This window comes from Narcine bancroftii, chromosome 2, assembly GCF_036971445.1.
Source record: "Narcine bancroftii isolate sNarBan1 chromosome 2, sNarBan1.hap1, whole genome shotgun sequence".
Taxonomy (NCBI): domain Eukaryota; kingdom Metazoa; phylum Chordata; class Chondrichthyes; order Torpediniformes; family Narcinidae; genus Narcine; species Narcine bancroftii.
Window position 1 is genome coordinate 213728627 of NC_091470.1, and position 13151 is coordinate 213741777.

A 13151-nucleotide genomic window follows, 5' to 3' on the forward strand; every position below is an offset into this window, starting at 1 on the left:
AATATACAAGGAATATTAAGGAATATTTTGACTTAGCACACACCACATGTGGATCGGAATATACTCAGAATAGAAAGGAGAGTATTGACTCAGCACACACCACATATGCATTTGAATATACTTCGAATAGAAAGGAATGTTTTTACTCAGCACACACAATATGTGGATCGTAATATACTCAGAATAGAAAGGAAAGTATTGACTCAGCACACACCAAATATGCATTAGAATATACTTGGAATAGAAAGGAATATTTTGACACAGAACAAGAAGGAAGTGTATTGGAATATACTTGGAATAGAAAGTAATGTTTTGACTCAGGACACACAAGATGTGTATTAGAATATACGTGGAATAGAAAGGAATGTTTTGACTCAGCACACACAACATGTGGATCGGAATATACTCAGAATAGAAAGGAAAGTATTGACTCAGCACACACCACATATGCATTTGAATATACTTGGAATAGAAAGGAATGTTTTTACTCAGGGCACACACAATATTTGCATTAGAATATACTTGGAATACGATGGAATGTTTTGACTCAGGACACACAACATGTGCATCAGAAAATACTTGGAATAGAAAAAAATGTTTTGACTCAGCACATACAACATGTGCATTTGAATGTACAATGAATATTAAGGAATATTTTGACTCAGCACACACAACATGTGCATTAGAATATTCTGGAAATAGAAAGGAATGTTTTGACACAGCACACACAACATGTGCATTAGATAGAATATACGTGGATTAGAAAGGTATGTTTTGACTCAGAACACACAACATGTGCATCAGAATATACTCAGAATAGAAAGGAAAGTATTGACTCAGCACACACCACATATGCATTAGAATATACTTGGAATAGAAAGGAATGTTTTGACCCAGAACAAGAAGGAAGTGTATTGGAAAATACTTGGAATAGAAAGGAATGTTTTGACTCAGCACACACAACATGTGCATCAGAAAATACTTGGATTAGGAAGGAATGTTTTGACTCAGCACACACAACATGTGCATTAGAATATACAAGTAATATTAAGGAATATTTTGACTCAGCACACACAACATGTGCATTAGAATATGCATGGAATAGAAAGGAATGTTTTGACTCAGCACACACAACATGTGCATTAGATAGAATATACTTGGAATAGAAAGGAATGTTTTGACTCAGTAAATACAACACGTGCATCGGAATATACTCAGAATAGAAAGGAAAATATTGACTCAACACACACCACATTTGCATTGGAATATACTTGGAATAGAAATGAATGTTTTGACCCAGAACAAGAAGGAAGTGTATTTGAATATACTTGGAATAGAAAGGAATGTTTTGACTCAACACAAACAACATGTGAATTAGAATATACAAGGAATATTAAGGAATATTTTGACATAGCACACACCACATGTGCATTAGAATATACTTGGAATAGAAAGGAATGTTTTGACCCAGAACAAGAAGGAAATGTATTGGAATATACTTGGAATAGAAAGGAATGTTTTGACTCAGCACACACAATATGTGCTTTAGAATATACTTGGAATACAATGGAATGTTTTGACTCAGGACACACAAGATGTGCATTAGAATATACGTGCAATAGAAAGGAATGTTTTGACTCAGCACACACAATATGTGCATCAGAAAATACTTAGAATAGAAAGGTATGTTTTTACTCAGCGCACACACAATATGTGCTTTAGAATATACTTGGAATATGATGGAATGTTTTGACTCAGCACAAACAACATGTGAATTAGAATATACAAGGAATATTAAGGAATATTTTGACTTAGCACACACAACATGTGGATCGGAATATACTCAGAATAGAAAGGAGAGTATTGACTCAGCACACACCACATATGCATTAGAATATACTTGGAATAGAAAGGAATGTTTTGACCCAGAACAAGAAGGAAGTGTATTGGAATATACTTGGAATAGAAAGGAATGTTTTGACTCAGCACACACAACATGTGCATCAGAAAATACTTGGAATAGAAAGGAATATTTTGACTCAGCACTCACAACATGTGCATAAGAATTTTAATGAAATATTAAGGAATATTTTGACTCAGCACACACAACATTTGCATTAGAATATACTTGGAATACAATGGAATGTTTTGACACAGCACACACAAGATGTGCATCAGAATATACTTGGAATAGTAAGGAATGTTTTGTCTCAGCACACAAAACAAGGTTATACGAATCTACTTGGAATAGAAAGGAATGTGTTGACTCAGCACAGACAACATGTGCATTAGAATATACTTGGAATAGAAAGGAATGTTTTGACTCAGCACACACCACATGTGCTTTAGAATATTCTTGGAATATCAATAAATATTTTGACGCAGCACACACAAGATGTGCATTGGAAAATACTTGGAATAGAAAGGAATGTTTTGACTCAGCACACACCACATGTGCATTAGAATATTCGGGGAATAGAAACGTATGTTTTGACTCAGCACAAACAACATGTGAATTAGAATATACAAGGAATATTAAGGAATATTTTGACTTAGCACACACCACCTGTGCATTACAATAATCTGGGAATAGAAAAGAAAGTTTTGACTCAGCACACACAACATGTGCATAAGAAAATACTTGGAATAGAAAGGAATGTTTTGACTCAGCACAAACAACATGTGAATTAGAATATATAGAAGGAATATTAAGGAATATTTTGACTTAGCACACACCACCTGTGCATTACAATAATCTGGGAATATAACGGAATGTTTTGACTCAGCACACACAACTTGCATTAGAATTTACTTGGAATAGAAAAGCATGTTTTGACTCAGCACACACAAGATGTGCATAAGAAAATACTTATAATAGATAGGAATGTTTTGATACAGCACACACAACATGTGCATCAGAAAATACTTGGAATAGAAAGGAATGTTTTGACTCAGCCCACACAACATCTGCATTAGAATATACAAGGAATATTAAGGAATATTTTGATTCAGCACACACAACATGTGCATTAGAATATGCATGGAATAGAAAGGAAAGTTTTGACTCAGCACACACCACATATGCATTAGAATATACTTGGAATAGAAAGGAATGTTTTGACCCAGAACAAGAATGAAGAGTATTAGAATATACTTGAAATAGAAAGGAATGTTTTGACTCAGCACCAACAACATATGAATTAGAATATACAAGGAATATTAAGGAATATTTTGACATAGCACACACCACATGTGCATTAGAATATACTTGGAATAGAAAGGAATGTTTTGACTCAGCACACACAACATGTGCATCAGAAAATACTTAGAATAGAAAGGTATGTTTTTACTCAGCGCACACACAATATGTGCTTTAGAATATACTTGGAATATGATGGAATGTTTTGACTCAGCACAAACAACATGTGAATTAGAATATACAAGGAATATTAAGGAATATTTTGACTTAGCACACACCACATGTGGATCGGAATATACTCAGAATAGAAAGGAGAGTATTGACTCAGCACACACCACATATGCATTTGAATATACTTCGAATAGAAAGGAATGTTTTTACTCAGCACACACAATATGTGGATCGTAATATACTCAGAATAGAAAGGAAAGTATTGACTCAGCACACACCAAATATGCATTAGAATATACTTGGAATAGAAAGGAATATTTTGACACAGAACAAGAAGGAAGTGTATTGGAATATACTTGGAATAGAAAGTAATGTTTTGACTCAGGACACACAAGATGTGTATTAGAATATACGTGGAATAGAAAGGAATGTTTTGACTCAGCACACACAACATGTGGATCGGAATATACTCAGAATAGAAAGGAAAGTATTGACTCAGCACACACCACATATGCATTTGAATATACTTGGAATAGAAAGGAATGTTTTTACTCAGGGCACACACAATATTTGCATTAGAATATACTTGGAATACGATGGAATGTTTTGACTCAGGACACACAACATGTGCATCAGAAAATACTTGGAATAGAAAAAAATGTTTTGACTCAGCACATACAACATGTGCATTTGAATGTACAATGAATATTAAGGAATATTTTGACTCAGCACACACAACATGTGCATTAGAATATTCTGGAAATAGAAAGGAATGTTTTGACACAGCACACACAACATGTGCATTAGATAGAATATACGTGGATTAGAAAGGTATGTTTTGACTCAGAACACACAACATGTGCATCAGAATATACTCAGAATAGAAAGGAAAGTATTGACTCAGCACACACCACATATGCATTAGAATATACTTGGAATAGAAAGGAATGTTTTGACCCAGAACAAGAAGGAAGTGTATTGGAAAATACTTGGAATAGAAAGGAATGTTTTGACTCAGCACACACAACATGTGCATCAGAAAATACTTGGATTAGGAAGGAATGTTTTGACTCAGCACACACAACATGTGCATTAGAATATACAAGTAATATTAAGGAATATTTTGACTCAGCACACACAACATGTGCATTAGAATATGCATGGAATAGAAAGGAATGTTTTGACTCAGCACACACAACATGTGCATTAGATAGAATATACTTGGAATAGAAAGGAATGTTTTGACTCAGTAAATACAACACGTGCATCGGAATATACTCAGAATAGAAAGGAAAATATTGACTCAACACACACCACATTTGCATTGGAATATACTTGGAATAGAAATGAATGTTTTGACCCAGAACAAGAAGGAAGTGTATTTGAATATACTTGGAATAGAAAGGAATGTTTTGACTCAACACAAACAACATGTGAATTAGAATATACAAGGAATATTAAGGAATATTTTGACATAGCACACACCACATGTGCATTAGAATATACTTGGAATAGAAAGGAATGTTTTGACCCAGAACAAGAAGGAAATGTATTGGAATATACTTGGAATAGAAAGGAATGTTTTGACTCAGCACACACAATATGTGCTTTAGAATATACTTGGAATACAATGGAATGTTTTGACTCAGGACACACAAGATGTGCATTAGAATATACGTGCAATAGAAAGGAATGTTTTGACTCAGCACACACAATATGTGCATCAGAAAATACTTAGAATAGAAAGGTATGTTTTTACTCAGCGCACACACAATATGTGCTTTAGAATATACTTGGAATATGATGGAATGTTTTGACTCAGCACAAACAACATGTGAATTAGAATATACAAGGAATATTAAGGAATATTTTGACTTAGCACACACAACATGTGGATCGGAATATACTCAGAATAGAAAGGAGAGTATTGACTCAGCACACACCACATATGCATTAGAATATACTTGGAATAGAAAGGAATGTTTTGACCCAGAACAAGAAGGAAGTGTATTGGAATATACTTGGAATAGAAAGGAATGTTTTGACTCAGCACACACAACATGTGCATCAGAAAATACTTGGAATAGAAAGGAATATTTTGACTCAGCACTCACAACATGTGCATAAGAATTTTAATGAAATATTAAGGAATATTTTGACTCAGCACACACAACATTTGCATTAGAATATACTTGGAATACAATGGAATGTTTTGACACAGCACACACAAGATGTGCATCAGAATATACTTGGAATAGTAAGGAATGTTTTGTCTCAGCACACAAAACAAGGTTATACGAATCTACTTGGAATAGAAAGGAATGTGTTGACTCAGCACAGACAACATGTGCATTAGAATATACTTGGAATAGAAAGGAATGTTTTGACTCAGCACACACCACATGTGCTTTAGAATATTCTTGGAATATCAATAAATATTTTGACGCAGCACACACAAGATGTGCATTGGAAAATACTTGGAATAGAAAGGAATGTTTTGACTCAGCACACACCACATGTGCATTAGAATATTCGGGGAATAGAAACGTATGTTTTGACTCAGCACAAACAACATGTGAATTAGAATATACAAGGAATATTAAGGAATATTTTGACTTAGCACACACCACCTGTGCATTACAATAATCTGGGAATAGAAAAGAAAGTTTTGACTCAGCACACACAACATGTGCATAAGAAAATACTTGGAATAGAAAGGAATGTTTTGACTCAGCACAAACAACATGTGAATTAGAATATATAGAAGGAATATTAAGGAATATTTTGACTTAGCACACACCACCTGTGCATTACAATAATCTGGGAATATAACGGAATGTTTTGACTCAGCACACACAACTTGCATTAGAATTTACTTGGAATAGAAAAGCATGTTTTGACTCAGCACACACAAGATGTGCATAAGAAAATACTTATAATAGATAGGAATGTTTTGATACAGCACACACAACATGTGCATCAGAAAATACTTGGAATAGAAAGGAATGTTTTGACTCAGCCCACACAACATCTGCATTAGAATATACAAGGAATATTAAGGAATATTTTGATTCAGCACACACAACATGTGCATTAGAATATGCATGGAATAGAAAGGAAAGTTTTGACTCAGCACACACCACATATGCATTAGAATATACTTGGAATAGAAAGGAATGTTTTGACCCAGAACAAGAATGAAGAGTATTAGAATATACTTGAAATAGAAAGGAATGTTTTGACTCAGCACCAACAACATATGAATTAGAATATACAAGGAATATTAAGGAATATTTTGACATAGCACACACCACATGTGCATTAGAATATACTTGGAATAGAAAGGAATGTTTTGACTCAGCACACACAACATGTGCATCAGAAAATACTTAGAATAGAAAGGTATGTTTTTACTCAGCGCACACACAATATGTGCTTTAGAATATACTTGGAATATGATGGAATGTTTTGACTCAGCACAAACAACATGTGAATTAGAATATACAAGGAATATTAAGGAATATTTTGACTTAGCACACACCACATGTGGATCGGAATATACTCAGAATAGAAAGGAGAGTATTGACTCAGCACACACCACATATGCATTTGAATATACTTCGAATAGAAAGGAATGTTTTTACTCAGCACACACAATATGTGGATCGTAATATACTCAGAATAGAAAGGAAAGTATTGACTCAGCACACACCAAATATGCATTAGAATATACTTGGAATAGAAAGGAATATTTTGACACAGAACAAGAAGGAAGTGTATTGGAATATACTTGGAATAGAAAGTAATGTTTTGACTCAGGACACACAAGATGTGTATTAGAATATACGTGGAATAGAAAGGAATGTTTTGACTCAGCACACACAACATGTGGATCGGAATATACTCAGAATAGAAAGGAAAGTATTGACTCAGCACACACCACATATGCATTTGAATATACTTGGAATAGAAAGGAATGTTTTTACTCAGGGCACACACAATATTTGCATTAGAATATACTTGGAATACGATGGAATGTTTTGACTCAGGACACACAACATGTGCATCAGAAAATACTTGGAATAGAAAAAAATGTTTTGACTCAGCACATACAACATGTGCATTTGAATGTACAATGAATATTAAGGAATATTTTGACTCAGCACACACAACATGTGCATTAGAATATTCTGGAAATAGAAAGGAATGTTTTGACACAGCACACACAACATGTGCATTAGATAGAATATACGTGGATTAGAAAGGTATGTTTTGACTCAGAACACACAACATGTGCATCAGAATATACTCAGAATAGAAAGGAAAGTATTGACTCAGCACACACCACATATGCATTAGAATATACTTGGAATAGAAAGGAATGTTTTGACCCAGAACAAGAAGGAAGTGTATTGGAAAATACTTGGAATAGAAAGGAATGTTTTGACTCAGCACACACAACATGTGCATCAGAAAATACTTGGATTAGGAAGGAATGTTTTGACTCAGCACACACAACATGTGCATTAGAATATACAAGTAATATTAAGGAATATTTTGACTCAGCACACACAACATGTGCATTAGAATATGCATGGAATAGAAAGGAATGTTTTGACTCAGCACACACAACATGTGCATTAGATAGAAAATACTTGGAATAGAAAGGAATGTTTTGACTCAGTAAATACAACACGTGCATCGGAATATACTCAGAATAGAAAGGAAAATATTGACTCAACACACACCACATTTGCATTGGAATATACTTGGAATAGAAATGAATGTTTTGACCCAGAACAAGAAGGAAGTGTATTTGAATATACTTGGAATAGAAAGGAATGTTTTGACTCAACACAAACAACATGTGAATTAGAATATACAAGGAATATTAAGGAATATTTTGACATAGCACACACCACATGTGCATTAGAATATACTTGGAATAGAAAGGAATGTTTTGACCCAGAACAAGAAGGAAATGTATTGGAATATACTTGGAATAGAAAGGAATGTTTTGACTCAGCACACACAATATGTGCTTTAGAATATACTTGGAATACAATGGAATGTTTTGACTCAGGACACACAAGATGTGCATTAGAATATACGTGCAATAGAAAGGAATGTTTTGACTCAGCACACACAATATGTGCATCAGAAAATACTTAGAATAGAAAGGTATGTTTTTACTCAGCGCACACACAATATGTGCTTTAGAATATACTTGGAATATGATGGAATGTTTTGACTCAGCACAAACAACATGTGAATTAGAATATACAAGGAATATTAAGGAATATTTTGACTTAGCACACACAACATGTGGATCGGAATATACTCAGAATAGAAAGGAGAGTATTGACTCAGCACACACCACATATGCATTAGAATATACTTGGAATAGAAAGGAATGTTTTGACCCAGAACAAGAAGGAAGTGTATTGGAATATACTTGGAATAGAAAGGAATGTTTTGACTCAGCACACACAACATGTGCATCAGAAAATACTTGGAATAGAAAGGAATATTTTGACTCAGCACTCACAACATGTGCATAAGAATTTTAATGAAATATTAAGGAATATTTTGACTCAGCACACAACACATTTGCATTAGAATATACTTGGAATACAATGGAATGTTTTGACACAGCACACACAAGATGTGCATCAGAATATACTTGGAATAGTAAGGAATGTTTTGTCTCAGCACACAAAACAAGGTTATACGAATCTACTTGGAATAGAAAGGAATGTGTTGACTCAGCACAGACAACATGTGCATTAGAATATACTTGGAATAGAAAGGAATGTTTTGACTCAGCACACACCACATGTGCTTTAGAATATTCTTGGAATATCAATAAATATTTTGACGCAGCACACACAAGATGTGCATTGGAAAATACTTGGAATAGAAAGGAATGTTTTGACTCAGCACACACCACATGTGCATTAGAATATTCGGGGAATAGAAACGTATGTTTTGACTCAGCACAAACAACATGTGAATTAGAATATACAAGGAATATTAAGGAATATTTTGACTTAGCACACACCACCTGTGCATTACAATAATCTGGGAATAGAAAAGAAAGTTTTGACTCAGCACACACAACATGTGCATAAGAAAATACTTGGAATAGAAAGGAATGTTTTGACTCAGCACAAACAACATGTGAATTAGAATATATAGAAGGAATATTAAGGAATATTTTGACTTAGCACACACCACCTGTGCATTACAATAATCTGGGAATATAACGGAATGTTTTGACTCAGCACACACAACTTGCATTAGAATTTATTTGGAATAGAAAAGCATGTTTTGACTCAGCACACACAAGATGTGCATAAGAAAATACTTATAATAGATAGGAATGTTTTGATACAGCACACACAACATGTGCATCAGAAAATACTTGGAATAGAAAGGAATGTTTTGACTCAGCCCACACAACATCTGCAATAGAATATACAAGGAATATTAAGGAATATTTTGATTCAGCACACACAACATGTGCATTAGAATATGCATGGAATAGAAAGGAAAGTTTTGACTCAGCACACACCACATATGCATTAGAATATACTTGGAATAGAAAGGAATGTTTTGACCCAGAACAAGAATGAAGAGTATTAGAATATACTTGAAATAGAAAGGAATGTTTTGACTCAGCACCAACAACATATGAATTAGAATATACAAGGAATATTAAGGAATATTTTGACATAGCACACACCACATGTGCATTAGAATATACTTGGAATAGAAAGGAATGTTTTGACTCACCACACACAACATGTGCATCAGAAAATACTTAGAATAGAAAGGTATGTTTTTACTCAGCGCACACACAATATGTGCTTTAGAATATACTTGGAATATGATGGAATGTTTTGACTCAGCACAAACAACATGTGAATTAGAATATACAAGGAATATTAAGGAATATTTTGACTTAGCACACACCACCTCTGCATTAGAATATTCTGGGAATAGAAAGGAATGTTTTTACTCAGCACACACAATATGTGGATCGTAATATACTCAGAATAGAAAGGAAAGTATTGACTCAGCACACACCAAATATGCATTAGAATATACTTGGAATAGAAAGGAATATTTTGACCCAGAACAAGAAGGAAGTGTATTGGAATATACTTGGAATAGAAAGTAATGTTTTGATTCAGGACACACAAGATGTGTATTAGAATATACGTGGAATAGAAAGGAATGTTTTGACTCAGCACACACAACATGTGGATCGGAATATACTCAGAATAGAAAGGAAAGTATTGACTCAGCACACACCACATATGCATTTGAATATACTTGGAATAGAAAGGAATGTTTTTACTCAGGGCACACACAATATTTGCATTAGAATATACTTGGAATACGATGGAATGTTTTGACTCAGGACACACAAGATGTGCATTAGAATATACGTGGAATAGAAAGGAATTTTTTGACTTAGCACACACCACATATGCATTAAAATATACTTGGAATAGATAGGAATGTTTGACCCAGAACAAGAAGGAAGTGTATTGGAATATACTTGGAATAGAAAGGAATGTTTTGACTCAGCACACACAACATGTGCATCAGAAAATACTTGGAATATAAAGGAATATTTTGACTCAGCACTCACAACATGTGCATTAGAATTTTAAAGAAATATTAAGGAATATTTTGACTCAGCACACACAACATGTGCATTCGAATATGCATGGAATAGAAAGGAATGTTTTGACTCAGCACACACCACATGTGCATTAGAATATACTTGGAATACAATGCAATGTTTTGACACAGCACACACAAGATGTGCATCAGAATATACTTGGAATAGAAAGGAATGTTTTGTCTCAGCACACAAAACAAGGTTATTCGAATCTACTTGGAATAGAAAGGAATGTTTTGACTCAGCACACACCACATGTGCTTTATAATATTCTTGGTATATCAATAAATATTTTGACGCAGCACACACAAGATGTGCATTGGAAAATACTTGGAATAGAAAGGAATGTTTTGACTCAGCACACACCACATATGCATTAGAATATACTTGGAATAGAAAGGAATGTTTTGACCCAGAACAAGAAGGAAGTGTATTGGAAAATACTTGGAATAGAAAGGAATGTTTTGACTCAGCACACACAACATGTGCATCAGAAAATACTTGGATTAGGAAGGAATGTTTTGACTCAGCACACACAACATGTGCATTAGAATATACAAGTAATATTAAGGAATATTTTGACTCAGCACACACAACATGTGCATTAGAATATGCATGGAATAGAAAGGAATGTTTTGACTCAGCACACACAACATGTGCATTAGATAGAATATACTTGGAATAGAAAGGAATGTTTTGACTCAGTAAATACAACACGTGCATCGGAATATACTCAGAATAGAAAGGAAAATATTGACTCAACACACACCACATTTGCATTGGAATATACTTGGAATAGAAAGGAATGTTTTGACCCAGAACAAGAAGGAAATGTATTGGAATATACTTGGAATAGAAAGGAATGTTTTGACTCAGCACACACAATATGTGCTTTAGAATATACTTGGAATACAATGGAATGTTTTGACTCAGGACACACAAGATGTGCATTAGAATATACGTGCAATAGAAAGGAATGTTTTAACTCAGCACACACAATATGTGCATCAGAAAATACTTAGAATAGAAAGGTATGTTTTTACTCAGCGCACACACAATATGTGCTTTAGAATATACTTGGAATATGATGGAATGTTTTGACTCAGCACAAACAACATGTGAATTAGAATATACAAGGAATATTAAGGAATATTTTGACTTAGCACACACAACATGTGGATCGGAATATACTCAGAATAGAAAGGAGAGTATTGACTCAGCACACACCACATATGCATTAGAATATACTTGGAATAGAAAGGAATGTTTTGACCCAGAACAAGAAGGAAGTGTATTGGAATATACTTGGAATAGAAAGGAATGTTTTGACTCAGCACACATAACATGTGCATCAGAAAATACTTTGAATAGAAAGGAATATTTTGACTCAGCACTCACAACATGTGCATTAGAATTTTAATGAAATATTAAGGAATATTTTGACTCAGCACACACAACATTTGCATTAGAATATACTTGGAATACAATGGAATGTTTTGACACAGCACACACAAGATGTGCATCAGAATATACTTGTAATAGTAAGGAATGTTTTGTCTCAGCACACAAAACAAGGTTATACGAATCTACTTGGAATAGAAAGGAATGTGTTGACTCAGCACAGACAACATGTGCATTAGAATATACTTGGAATAGAAAGGAATGTTTTGACTCAGCACACACCACATGTGCTTTAGAATATTCTTGGAATATCAATAAATATTTTGACGCAGCACACACAAGATGTGCATTGGAAAATACTTGGAATAGAAAGGAATGTTTTGACTCAGCACACACCACATGTGCATTAGAATATTCTGGGAATTGAAACGTATGTTTTGACTCAGCACAAACAACATGTGAATTAGAATATACAAGGAATATTAAGGAATATTTTGACTTAGCACACACCACCTGTGCATTACAATAATCTGGGAATAGAAAAGAAAGTTTTGACTCAGCACACACAACATGTGCATAAGAAAATACTTGGAATAGAAAGGAATGTTTTGACTCAGCACAAACAACATGTGAATTAGAATATACAAGGAATATTAAGGAATATTTTGACTTAGCACACACCACCTG